Source organism: Spermophilus citellus (genome assembly GCF_964194105.1).
Source record: "Spermophilus citellus genome assembly, chromosome: 4".
Lineage (NCBI taxonomy): Eukaryota > Metazoa > Chordata > Mammalia > Rodentia > Sciuridae > Spermophilus > Spermophilus citellus.
The window spans coordinates 1,605,219-1,618,411 of record NC_138185.1 but is presented as its reverse complement, the minus strand read 5'-3'; positions in this window follow the sequence as shown (position 1 = coordinate 1,618,411).

Below are 13,193 nucleotides of genomic sequence, written 5' to 3'. Positions count from 1 at the left end.
CAGGTTGTGGCAGAGGTAGTGCCAGGAGAGAGGAGGGGCCTACACCGTCCTGTTAGGTTGGGATGCAGGTGGCAGGGGACCAGAAGCGAGGCTGGAAGGGAGGGGAGGGGGGTGACTCCCTGGTCCAGGGTCTCGGCTGCGGCAGCCGGGGCTCGTCTTGGCGGGGTGCGTGACTCGGGCCACCTCCCTACCCACCCTGCCTGCAGTCTGGGTCTCGGCAGTGCCCACTTCTCCCCCGGCTCACTCCTCGCCGTCCCTTCCGAGCCCGGGCACTCTGCCCGCGTCCTGCGGCGCTCGTCTGTGCAGTCCCCACTGAGAGGTGCCTCTGGCTGGCCATCTGCAGCGGTGACCCTGGGGCACCCCCAGCATCTGTGCAGCAGGGCAGGGAGGCACCCTGTCCTCCTGAGGCCTGGCGCCGGGTGCGGGGAGGGCCCGCTGGTGTGTGGACGGGGAGGTGGCCTTCCCCCTCTGCTCAGCCACCAGCACCCATGGCTGGGCCACTCTGTGCAGGGACAAGAGGCTGAAGGGCCTTGGCAGCCTTGTGGCCCCCAGAGGGAGTGAGCAGCGGGTGGCTTGGTCCTGGCCGGGGCCCCCTGGGAACGTCCTCCATCACTGCTGACCACTGCTCAGAGAGGCAGGCCCGGGTGGATGCGAGGCCCTGCCTTGTCGTAGGAAAATGTGAGTCTCCCTCCCCCGGAGGCTGGCTCCCCACCAGCCCCTTCCTGGCAGGGCATCAGCAGACGCCTCGGCCTGGCAGCACGGCCTGGCAGCACGGCCTGGCAGACCCCACCTGCCTGGGAGGCCGAATCACCCTGGGCTGTGGCTGGATGGATGCATGGAAAACCCACCCCATCTGTCACCGAGGTGAGGGTCTGCCTGGGGACCGGGCTTCTGCCCACCGGGGTCTCGGCCTTCCCACGGCTGACTCAGCCCTGCCTCCCTGGGGCACAGGGGTCTGCTGCCTGGGGCTTTCAGGAAGTGGCCCCAGGGGTGCCCAGCTCTCCCTCCCCTCCAGAGCCAGCCTCTGCTTCCTGGGGAGAGCGGTGGCAGGGACCTCCTGCCCTGCCCTGGCTCCCTGTCCCCAAGCCCCACCTCACTGCAGCCAGCCCTGCCCTCTGCGGGCTCAGACCTGGCCCAGCTTGAGTCACAGCGCCTTCGTCCACGGGGCCATCGTCCACGGGGCCATCGTCCCTGATGGTCTATGGCGGCCTCACCTTCTCCTTATTTGGTCATGGGAATGGGGAATGAAGGGACCAGTCCCAGGCCAGTGGCCTGGGGCACAAGTGCCAGCTAGGGTCCCTGTGAGCTGCACACGGCACTGTGGGGAAAGTGGGTGAGTGCCTCCTGTCACTGCACGGTGACGCCGGGGCAAAGCCCCAGGAAATGACGGAGGCCTTTTCTCCTCTTCCTTCCACATGGCCACGGTCACGGGCTCCTCCTGGACAGGGCCAGCTGGACGCCCAGGAGGCAGATGGATGACAGGACTCTCAGGTCAGAGCCACCGCCACGACCGAGGGCGGCAGGTGCCGCGCCCAGGTGCCAGTCGTCCCTCTCAGGCAGGGGGTCGAGCTGAGCGGCTGCCCTGCCCTGCCCTGCCCGAGGCCCCTGACCCTGAAGTGGGTGGTTCTGGGGACAGCTGCTGACCCATAGTGACTGTTGACCATGCGTCTGAGTCTCTGGGCCTCGGTTTCCTCACCTACTGGGCGAGGCTGATGGTGCTGCTGGGGCCCGGCTGCCGGGCAGCTCAGGACAGGGGGAGGCTGGAGGTCAGCACCTCGTCTGAAGGGACCCAGGCCCAGGAGGGGCTTGGGATGTGGCCTCTGGTGACGTGAGCAGGCAAAATCCTCTCTCCTGGGGCGGCGACTCCAGAGGGAGGCCCTGAGGGTGGTGGAGAGGCCCTGTGTGGGAGAGTCCTGGGGCCACCGTCACAATGACCCTACCTCGCCGGCAACCTAGACCTCAGCAGCTCCTTTCTCCAGCTCTGGAGGCCAGAGTCCCTGGGCCTCTGCTCGGTCCCCGAGTCTGGGAGACTCCCTGGCGAGCACGGCCGGCGATGCTCACATGGGCCAGGTCCCCTCAGGTCTGACCGCCCTGCCCTGGCGCTGTCCCCTCCTGCCCTTTGCTGCTCCTTCCAGCCACCACCAGCACGTGGCATCCTTGGCCTCCAGGGCCCCCCACCAGGCGCTGGGGGTCATCAGCCCCGGGCACAGGGCTGGGCCTCTGTGTCTGTGCCCCGCCACCCGAGCAGGCTCCGTGGCCAAAGGCTGGACAGCTGGACTCTGAAGCACCTCAGTGTGTCATGATCCAGGTCGGCCCATTTCTAACAGCAGGAACCAGAGCAGGCTCCGGCCCAGGCAAGGTGGGCTTTGTGCCTGTCCCGGCAAGGCTGACCCTGGGGCTGTCCTCCTTTCCCGTGGGCACGAGGTGGCCCCTCAGGAAATTGCTGAGGGACCAAGGAAAGCACCCCTGAGAGAGGGCCCTAGGCGGGGCGGAGGCTGGCCTCCAGGCCCAGGCGGGGTGGCTCCTGGCGCTCCGCTGTGCCAACTCCCGCTTGACCCTCCTCGCAGCAGAAGCTGCCCTTTGGGTACAGCTGTCCTCCTCCCTGGAACCTTTGCCCCAGGGTCCCCTGCATGCCCATGTGGCAGCAGTCCCCAGGCCATGAACCCCGATCGCCCTGCCCAGGTGCTGGGCCCTGGCCATGGCTCCTGAGTGCTGGCCTGGAAGGCAGGGCCACATGTGGGACGTCCTCTGGCTGTGAAGATGGAGTTCCAGGGAGACGAGGAGGCCAGACTCAGCGGGGCCACTTCTCTTGGGCTGCAGCATCTCCCTGCCTTGGGAGGGGGCAGCTGCTGGCCCTGGAGGGCTGGCCTCGTGTGACCTTCCGGGTGGCCCTGAGCCTGGCTCCTGAGCCAGTTGGCTGAGCGAGGAGGTGGGCACTCTGCCTGCCCAGCTTCCGGCCCTCTGATCTCAATTCCCAGGAGGACTGAGCGCCTGGCTCTGTGCTGACCAGGGAGGGCAGGCGTGTGGGCTGAGCCGGCTTCAGGAGGACAGTCCTGAGGCCACAGCAGGATGTCCATGGCCCCCAGGTGTGGCCTCTCTCCACCACCCAGGCCCCCTGTTCCTGAACCCCATCAGCCTCTGCCTTAGAGGCAGGGAAACCTACTATCCCCTGCCCCAGTGCCCTGGGTCAGCTCTGAGATGGACTGGCAATTCAATCAAAACCCTGAGGTAGATTGTGGGTACCCTGGAAAGCCAAGAGGCAACCCTGAGGCCCTGTCTTCCCGGGACCCCCACTGAAGCCAGCCCTTCCTTCCTGCGCCCGGGGCCCTCAGGACTGCAGCTCCACAGGGATGCCAGGGTGTGGCCTGAGGCTTTGCTCCTCCTGCCTGCCCCTGGGAGTGGCTGTAGGTCTGCTGGGCCACTCCACCTGGCCAAGTCCCCCAGCACACCAGGGTGAGCTTCCCTGAGCAGTGGGTCTTGGGGCACCTCAGTGGGAGTGAGGAGGAGCTTTCCCTGCCCTGCAGGCCTCCCAGCCTCCCTGGGAAGGAGCAGTTCTCACCTCCTACCATGGGGAGAGCACCAGGGCAGCATGAGGGGAGGGCTCAATCCTGGGCCTGCTGGGAGGGAGGGGGAGAGGGGGAGGGGAGGGGGGAGGGAGAGGGAGGAGGGGAAGAGGGGGAGGGGGAGGGGAAGAGAGGGAGGGAAAGAGGAGGAGGGGGAGGGGAGAGGGGAGAGGGAGAGGGGGAGGGAGAGGGGAGGGGAGAGGGGAGAGGGAGAGGGGAGGGGAGAGGGGAGAGGGAGAGGGGAGGGGAGAGGGGAGAGGGAGAGGGGAGGGGAGAGGGGAGAGGGAGAGGGGAGGGGAGAGGGGAGGGGGGAGGCAGAGGGGGGAGGGGAGGGGGAGGGAGAGGGGAGAGGGAGAGGGGGAGGGAGAGGGGAGGGGGAGGGAGGGGGGGAGGGAGGGAGAGGGGAAGAGGGGGAGAGAGGGGGAGGGGGAGGGGAGGGAGGAGGGGAAGGGGAGGGTCGGGGAGGGGAGAGGGATAGGGGGAGAGGGGGAGGGGAGAGGGATAGGGGGAGAGGGGGAGGGGAGGGGAGGGGAGAGGGGGAGGGAGGGGGAAGAGGGGGAGGGGAGGGGAGGGGGAGTGGGGGGAGGGGAAGAGAGGGAGGGGGAGGGGGAGGAGAGAGGGGAGAGGGAGAGGGAGGGGAAGGGGGTGGGGAGGGGGAGGGGAGAGAGGAGGGGGAGGGGGAGAGAGAAAGAGAGGAAGAGAGAGGGAGGGGGAGGAAGGGAGAGGGAGAGGAGAGAGGGAGGGGAGGGAGGGGGGAGAGGGAGGAAGAGAGAGGGAGGGAGGAAGGAAGGGAGAGGGAAAGAGAGGAAGAGAGAGAGGGAGAGAGGGAGGGAGAGTGAGGAAGAGAGAGAGGGTGTGGGAGAGGGAGAGAGAGGAAGGCAGGGAGGGAGGGAGAGGGAGAGAGGGAGAGAGGGAGGGGAAGGGGAGGAGGAGAGAGGGGAGAGAGAAGGAGAGAAGGTGGAGGATGGGGCAGGTAGGCAGAGACTACTGTGACTGAAGGGCCCTAATGGTCTCTTGGGCTGCCCCCAGGAGAAGGTCCCAACACCCATGCTCAGACCCTGGTGTTCCTTGAGGTGCAGACCCTCAGAGTCCACTGCTGGAGGCCCACACCCTCCCCTGCCCAGGCCTCCTGGGCCCTGGGGACCCCACTTCCCAAGCAGGAAGCCGAGGCACAGAGGGGCTCAGGCCACCTGCATCCCCAAGGCCCCATTGGCAGGGGTGGGTTCTCTGGTCCCTGTGATGGAGGACCCTGGGGAGGGCAGGGGGCGGTCTTGGGCCCATCCTCCAGGTCTCCTCCAGCAGGGGTCAGTGTGGGGAAACCTGGCTTGACCTCCAGAGCTCAGGGGTTGGGGTCAGGGAAGGCGGGGTGGTGGCCTCTGGGCTGCTCTGGGAGCGGCTGGGCTGCTGGGCATTCCTGGCTGGGGGCAGGCAGCCCTCGGTTGCTCTTTGGAGGAGCTGTGACTTCCCACCTTTCCTCTGGTAAGTGGGGCAGCAGGTCACCTGTCCAGTTGCTCTGACCCTTGGCCAGCCCAGACAGAGGCCTTGAGGCCTCTTGGGCTCCTGTGCCCCTAGACCCACAGCCCATCATGGGACTCAGCCAGTGCCACCTCTGCTGGTGGCCTGTAAGGAGCACAGGACACTCCAGGGGGGACTTCATGGTCCTGACTCCCAGCACTGCCCCCCTGAGCGCCTGCTGTATGCTAGGCCCACGCAGGCCCTGGGGTACAAAAGTGGCCTGCGTGGGACCCTCCTACTGGGATTCATCTTGGAGGGTGGTCACAAGCTAGCAGTGGCACAGTGGCCAAGTTACTGTGAGTGTGAGTCCAGGAGAGGGTCACACAGACCCACAGTGGTGCTCTGCCCAGGCCCCACGGCCAGACGGCCACAGCCGGGGGACAGAGGCTTGGAGCCTTGGCCGTAGGAGTGAGGAGCTTGCTGAGCCCCCAGGGGCCTGTGGTGCCTGTGTGGAGGGCAGAGGCAGATGAGGAGGCAAACTGAGCAGGCATGGAGGTCACTGCCAAGGTCACCTGGGGGGTGGCCCAGACCCTGGAGGCTGAGGGTGGGGTTGAGGGTGGGACGGAGCCCCTCTTGGAGGCAGATCCACAACTGACCTTGGCTGTTGGGAGATCCCAGGGTCCGGCTACCTGCACTGGGGCAGGTTGGGGTATCAGAGTGGCCTTCCCACAGGCCTGCTGGCTGAGAGAAGTGGCCGTGGCCCCGCTGGCCCTGCTGGCCACTGCCCGCTGCCCGCTGCCCACTCCCCTACCCAGGCCAGCCCTCACAGTGCTGGGAACCTGCTCTTTCTAGTTTCCCCCCCCCCTTTTTTTTTTTTGCCTGTAGCTGCATTTAACTGTAAAGAGCAATAAATCACAAACATGGAAAAACATCCTTGTCCCCACAAAGGACGTGGCTGTCCCCAAATGACAAACTGCTCCAAATTAACATTATTTAGTATTTATAACTTCCCCAACAGAGCTCACAGATGGGACTGGTGAACCTGCCTCCCGGGGGGTATTTTTAGAGCCTATTGTCCATCTGACGGGGCTTCAATTGCATCCGGTGCTTGCCCTCTGCAGCCCTGGAGCAGCCTGGCGCACGGGGAGGGATGCTGCTGTCCATTCCCACGCAGGCTGTCCTGTCCACTGCACCAGGCCTGGTCTGCATGAGCCCCTGCTGCCCGTCCCTCCCTGAAGCAGAAGCCCCCCGTGGGGTCATGTCAGAAGCCCCCGGGGAGCAAGCACCTGGGGAGGTGGAGAGGCTGAGCGGGGCTGAGGCCGGGAGCGGCCAGGGTTGGGGTGGGGAGCCATAGCACCCGGCAGTGAGGGGGTGGGGACCTGTGAACAGCACCAGCAGAGGGGGTCCCCTCCTCTCAACCAGCGGGAGGTCCTGGGCCCTGGCAGGCCCTGCTCAGGTGAGAGGCAGAGAGGAGAGGGCTGCGGGTTTGGCCCGTGCTCGCCATGGGGACAGAGTGCCTCGTGGTTCCTGTGTCACTGTTCAAGGCCACGGGAGAGGAAGAAAGAATGGCTGCAACAAGGACATCTCCAGGGCCACCACTGGCCCTCATGGTGAAGGCACAGTGGCTGGGAGCTCATTTTGTCCCTGCAGGGCCCCGAATCCCGGCCCAGCCACTCCCTGGCCTGCTGCCTTCACTGGGTTCCCTGTCAAGGGCCAACCGCGGCCTCCTCTGGGCTGGAGGCCACTGTCCTGTAGCTTTGTTGTGGTTTGGGGTGCTGTCCACTGCACCGGAGTCTCCCTTGAGGCTGTCCAGTGCCTCCTGGGCTCACAGAACGCAGATGGAGGACTCAGGGGCTCTATTTCCCTCTCATCTTGGAGTGAACAAGAACGATTTGTCTGAAAGTGGCTGTGGGCTCCTTCAGGTGGTGGGCAGAGCCCAGAGCAGTGCCCAGGGAGGTGAGGCCGAGGCGGGCAGGAGGGGACCTGGTCGGCGGAGGTCTGGACTTCACAGGAGGTCCTGGCCGAGCAGAGCCTCCAGTGGTCCAGGCTTTCTGCCTTCAGTTAAAGTCTCTGGAAAAACTCACCTGTGCCCTTCCAGCGCTGGGCGGCCATTTCAGAAAGCTGATCTGGCCCTAGGCTCAGGGACGCTTTCAGAGTCCTGGACCCAGGGCTCACACTGGAGCAACTGTCCCCACCTGGTGTGGTAGGGTCAGGAGGAAACCGTGGTGCCACCTGCCTCTGTGGATACTGTTTACTTGGTCAGGAGTGGACCTTCCCAGCTAGCGAGGAAATCACAGGGTCCTGGAGCTGGACCTTGGCTCCCCACCTCTCTGCTGTCCACCCAGCAGGGGGCAAAATGGGCTGCTGGCCCTCTCCTGTCCTCTGAGGGCCCGGCCACCACCAAGTCTTCCAAGTCCCGTGTCCTGAACTTTCTTCTTCAAGGGGTCACATGGAGAGTGGGTGCCCTGACCCAGCGGCTGACCTCTGCCTGGGAGGAGTTGCTGTGGGGAGCCCCTGAGCCTCTCCCTGACTCCATGTCCCCAGCCCCTGGCAGCGGCGGGAAGGAGACACCCCCCAGCATCTGAGCGAGTTCCTGCTGGTTTAGCCCTGACAATCTGGAGTGAAGGGATCTCTGCGTTTTGTTCCAAATCTTCAGAAAGGGCTGGGGTGAGCTCCGGGCGGCTGTGGGGGAGCCGAGCATGGTGAGGCCCTGGGTCCCCCCAGCCTGCAAAGTGACAAAGGGGAAACGAGACTCCACTAAACTCCTCCTCTGTTTGCACTGTTGCTGGGAGGTTGCTGTTGCCCGGGGCCCACCTGGGGCTCAGCCCCTCGGCCCCTCCGCCCTGGCCTAGCCTGGCCCTCCTGTCCCCCTGTGTGTCCCCAGAACTGGCCGGGGGAAGGGGCTGGGGTTCTCCGTTTGCTGCCCTCCCTGCCCCCGGCTGGGTCTCTCTCCCTATCTGCTACTTTCCTCTATGCCCCCTTCTGTCTGCCTCCCCATTTGTGTTTTCATCTGTCTCTTGCTCTGGGAGAGGCCAGTGGGTGGGGCGTGTCCCTTGCAGAACGCTGTGGAGAGTGAGGGGACCCTGCAGGGGGTGCCCTGGGGCAGGAGGCTGCTCTGTGCTTTCTTCCCAGTCATCTCCCACCTGGGGCAGGGCCACCCTGAGGGACAGGCACACCCAGCCTGGCAGAGGACCCCCTTGGGTCCTGGAGCCAGTTTGTGTTTGACAGGGACAGGCAGTGTGCAGCAGAAGGCCCCACCTGCACAGGACAACCCTGGGTCCTGCTGTAACGCTGTGCGGGTCAGGCAGGCAGGGTCCCTGGACACCTGGGCAGCTCTCCCCCACCTTCTCCCCACGCATCCCAGCAAATCTTCCTCTCAGAACACACTCTGGGGACCCTGGCACAAACCGTCCTGAGACCCGGACAAGGACCTGGGGCCCCCCCAAGGGACTGTCACCAGGCCCTACCCCTTGGCTTACCTCTGGCTTCCTCCCCAGGGCAAGGAGCTCTGCAGGTGACTCAGGGGGACAGAAGACACCAGCCCAGCCCTCCCAGGGGGCAGAACCCCTTCTGGGCCTCTGCTGCACACAGCTAAGATGCTGGATAAGGCTGCTGCCCTTGGGGAAGCTGTGTCCCCACGGTGAGGTGGACATGAGATTGTGTGCTGGCCTCTGTAGTGCAGGACGGATAGGGGCTGGGACGCAGTGGGGACCAAAGAGCCCTCTGAGAGGCTGACGTTTCAGCTGAGGGCTGAGAGGTGAGACGTGACCATCCAGGTGAAGAGGACGCAGGGCAGGGGCAGAGGGGACAGTGAGGGCAGAGAGGCTGGGGGAGGGGTGGCACAGCTTGGCCTCTGTGGGGGCAGGATCTGCACTGCCTCACCAAAGTCATTGTCCCCAAGGGGAGTGTTGGGGACAGACCTGGAAGGGGCCAGCCCTACCTCTCCCCAGACCTCCTGGAAGCAAGCAGACAGGACATGATGGCTGCCCGCCCTGCTGCAGCCCAGGGCAGAGGGAGCCCAGTGCAGAGGGATCCACACAGGTCTGGCCTGGCCACTGGACTGGCTGCGCCTCACCTGCCCCAAAGTTTATCCCGCCCCTCCTCCGAGGCCCCCCTGGACAAAGAGGTGGTGGCCCTGTGGGCAGTGCTGGCCCCTACAGCTCCATGAAGCTGTCCATCCATGTCCTTCCTGGTTACCAAAGCTAACTCGTTAAAGGTTTAGAAAAAAAGTTCATAGCATAAGCCGAAACTGTCAGGAGACAACTACGTCACCCCTCCCTACATGCTATGAGCAATTGCAGGCTCAGGACTACCTGTAGGAGGTGGCACCGAGGACTTACCTACAGGGAGGTGGCACCAAGGACCACCTGCAGGGAGTTGGCACTGAGGACTACCTACAGGGAGGTGGCAGTGAGAACTACCTGGAGGGAGGTGACATCGAGGACTACCTGTAGGAGGTGGCACCGAGGACTTACCTACAGGGAGGTGGCAGTGAGAACTACCTGGAGGGAGGTGACATCGAGGACTACCTGTAGGAGGTGGCACCGAGGACCACCTGCAGGAGGTGGCACTGAGGACTTACGTACAGGGAGGTGGCACCGAGGACCTACCTACAGGGAGTTGGCACTGAGGACTACCTACAGGGAGGTGGCAGTGAGAACTACCTGGAGGGAGGTGACATCGAGGACTACCTGTAGGAGGTGGCACTGAGGACTACCTGCAGGAGGTGGCACTGAGGACTTACCTACAGGGAGGTGGCACTGAGGACTACCTACAGGGAGGTGGCACCGAGGACCACCTGCAGGGAGGTGGCACTGAGGACTTACCTACAGGGAGGTGGCACCGAGGACCTACCTACAGGGAGGTGACATCGAGGACTACCTGTAGGAGGTGGCACAGTGTGAGGGAGAGCATCAGCGCTCCCCTGCTTGGAGCTCAGGCATCTCTGCGTCAGTAGGCACCTAAGGCGCTCCAGCTCAGGACTCGGCCGCACACCTTCCGGAGTCCTTCCACCCGTCCCCTCTCTCTCTCTCTTAAAAATCCTTGTCTTTTTAAGTTTGTCTGATAGTCATATAACCATAGCGCCCTTCTCCTCTACTGAGTGTCCACCTGTGTCCATTGCTCAAGGGCGGCCCTGGGGTGGACTGTCTGCTGGAGACTACACAGCAGTGTTCCTGGGGCTGGTTGGGGTGTCGCCTGCAGCAAGGAGAGCTCGTTGTCCCCCTCACTATGGCGCCCACAAGCCCCGACTTGTCCACAGGAGGCCTCCTGCCCTGCGGCCCTTCACTTCTGGACCTGGACTTCCTAGTGCTGCCTGGAGGACCCTGTGGCGGAGATGGGGGCATCAAGTCACCAGTTAGTTACAGGAGGAGGGGAGGGCAGCGCCGTCCGGCTGGTGTGCTGTGCCCTGGCACCTGAAAGGGGCCCGTGCAGGGGAAGGAGCCCCTGAGGTGGGTGTCAGAGCCGGGCTGCTGTGCAGAGCTGGGCCCTGGGCAGCTGAGAGTCTGGAAGCAAAGGAGGAACAGGCCCAGGTTGCACCCTGGACAGTCCAGGCTCTGGGCCGAGTGAACATGTGCAGATGGGCTGTGGCAGAAGCTGGTGGGGGCGCAGGGGAGGATGCCCCAGGGGCAGCAGGCTTTGGCAACAGGGGCACAGCTCTGGGGTGTGACCCCCTTGCGGGAGACCCAGGCTGCTCATCCTGGCTGGCTGAACCGATGAGCAACGGAGAAGAAAGGCTGGTCACCTTCGAAGGAGAGGTCGGGATTCCTCGGTACTGCGTCCCGGGTCTGGGGTGGAGGCCTGGCCCCACTCTGTCCCCACCCACCTTCCTCCTCCCTGGGCCTCCAGCCTCTCCGTGCAGCCAGACGCTGTCCACCAGCGGAGCCGGGCGCTTTATCAGATAATAAATAAGGCGGCCGGAGCCATGCGCGTCAACGTCTTGGCGGCCGAGCAGGGCCCTGACGGGAGGGGGCTGCCCACCGTGGCCTGCAAATGGCCCTTGAGGGCCAGCCACCCCCATCTGGGTGTTAATCAGCCCCTCTTCTTTGGGTCCAGATTCAGCACCCCAAAGTGCACTTGCATGTGTGCATGTGCACATGTGTGCGTGTGCATATGTGTGTGTGCATATGTGCGTGTGTGTGTGCGCATGCATGTGAGAGTGTGCATTTGTGTGTGTGAACGCAGGCACCCTGGGGTCTGACCTGCTCGAAGCCTGGTGGGTTCTCTGGACTCACCTTGTCATCTGTGGAATGGGGTGTGAAGCCCCCAAACATGGCCCGGAGGAAGATGGGGAGGGTTTTGGCCTCCAGGGGACCTGGCTTCCTGGATCGTACTGTCCTGTGGAAGTTGGACCCGGGGGACTGCTTTCTCTTACATCATCTGGGCTGGGCCAAGGAAGATGGGGTCTGGCCTGGCTGGTGGGTGGGCTCTGCCAAGGGGTCTGGGTGGGGGTGACAATTCTGGGCTGCAGGGAGATGGTACATGATCTGGGGGCCTGGTCAGAGTCCCCCTAGCCAGCCAAGCCCCAGAGGAAGGGCTGGAGCCTCGGCCTCCTAAGAGCAGAGACGTTGGCTGCTGCCCCCAGTCCAGACCGTCCCACCCTCAGAGGGCTGGAGGGACTCCGAGGACCAGGTTCCCCAGCTACCTGGGGCACGGCCACATTCCTCTCGAGGAGGAGCCTGGATTTCAAGCCTGTGCTGCCCACCCCGCGTCCAAGCCCATCCCGTGTCCATGCCCACCCCGTGTCCATGTGGCCTCCCTGCCCTTCCTTTGTGTGGCCCCCAGCCTTCATTGCCCTCCCTCCCACCTGGCTGCTGTGCCTCGAAGCCTGTCCACACACCTTGGAGGCCTGGAGCATGGCCACCAGAGCTCCCATGACTCCCTGTGGGGTTCAGAGAGGCCAGCACTGAGGTCTGTGGGCACCTTTTCTAAGGTGTCCCTGCCCCAGACACAGTGCCTGTGGTGGTGAACTGTCTGCGAGGGTGACCGCTGCCGTGTTCTTCTCTAGGAACACTCTGATTTGGAAGCTAAAGTCCCAGCAGGAAGGGCTGCCTGCGGGGGCTGCTCCAGACTCCTGCAGGTCCAGGTGAGCGTGCCAAGGGCATGACACGGGGTGGCCGCGGCAGCGAGTGCAGGAGCTGGGTGGGGAGCAGGCTGCGGGTGGGCGGCCCTGTGGGCAGAACCTTGCCTCTCAGCGTTTTGAGTCAAGAAGCACCAAGTGAAGAGTGACGGAGAGCTGGGTCCTCCCGCCTGTGCCTTGCGCATTCTGTCTTTGGGTTTTGCTGGTGCAGGGGACACTTCCTGCAGGTGGGAGAGAGCAGATTCCCAGCTGCTGTGCTGGCTCTTGCATTAGGCTCCGGGCACATCTGTTTCAGCTCGTGTTGCCGGCAGCAGGTAGGGACCTTGCCTTCCGTCCTGCCTTCTCATGAGGGGCCTGGACCTCCAGCCTGCCAGCACCCCCCCCCCCCTCAGCTGGTGGCCTGCAGCCAGCTGGGCACATCATCAGGCATGGGAGGAGGCGTGGCAGGGAGAGGGCGCCAGCAGCTATATTAAGGTCTGGATTGGGCGGGTTTCCTCCCGAAGAGCAGAACACTTAGACTGGTCAGGACCACCGTGCCAGGCCCTGTGGCTCTCGGCCTCCCGCATCCTGGGCAGATCTCGAGCAGTGACTGAAGTGGCCAACCCCTCTCTCCCCATGATGAGGCACCTGGGCCTGGGCCAGGTCCCTAAGCCCTTTCAGCACCCAGCCCCTCCCTCCATCCAGGGGCCCTACCGTCCTTCCCTTCACGTCTCACTGTGGACAGCTTCTGAGGCCTCCCTGGGTTCATCAGAGTCTGGGGCGCTTCCAGATGAGGGGCCCCCAGGGACAGGGTCTACCACACAGGTGCACAGGCCCCAGACCTGGCCCTGGTGCGGACAAGTGCTCCTTGACAGGGGAGAAACAGGCTCAGAGGGGCCCCGGGCTCCTGGGTGGGCACTGGGTGAGGACCCTGCTCTGGCCCCTGTGACACCCCTCGCGTAGCCTGCTGTGGTCCTGGGGGGCTTCTCTTCAGGGAGGAGGAGGGCCAAGGCCCATGTCCAGGAGGTGTCTGGGTGCAGAAGCAGCAATCACCACTGCCTCCTGCCCCTCCTTCCTGCCGTCGGCCTCCCGGGCCCCTGGCCCTCACCCTCGCCCAG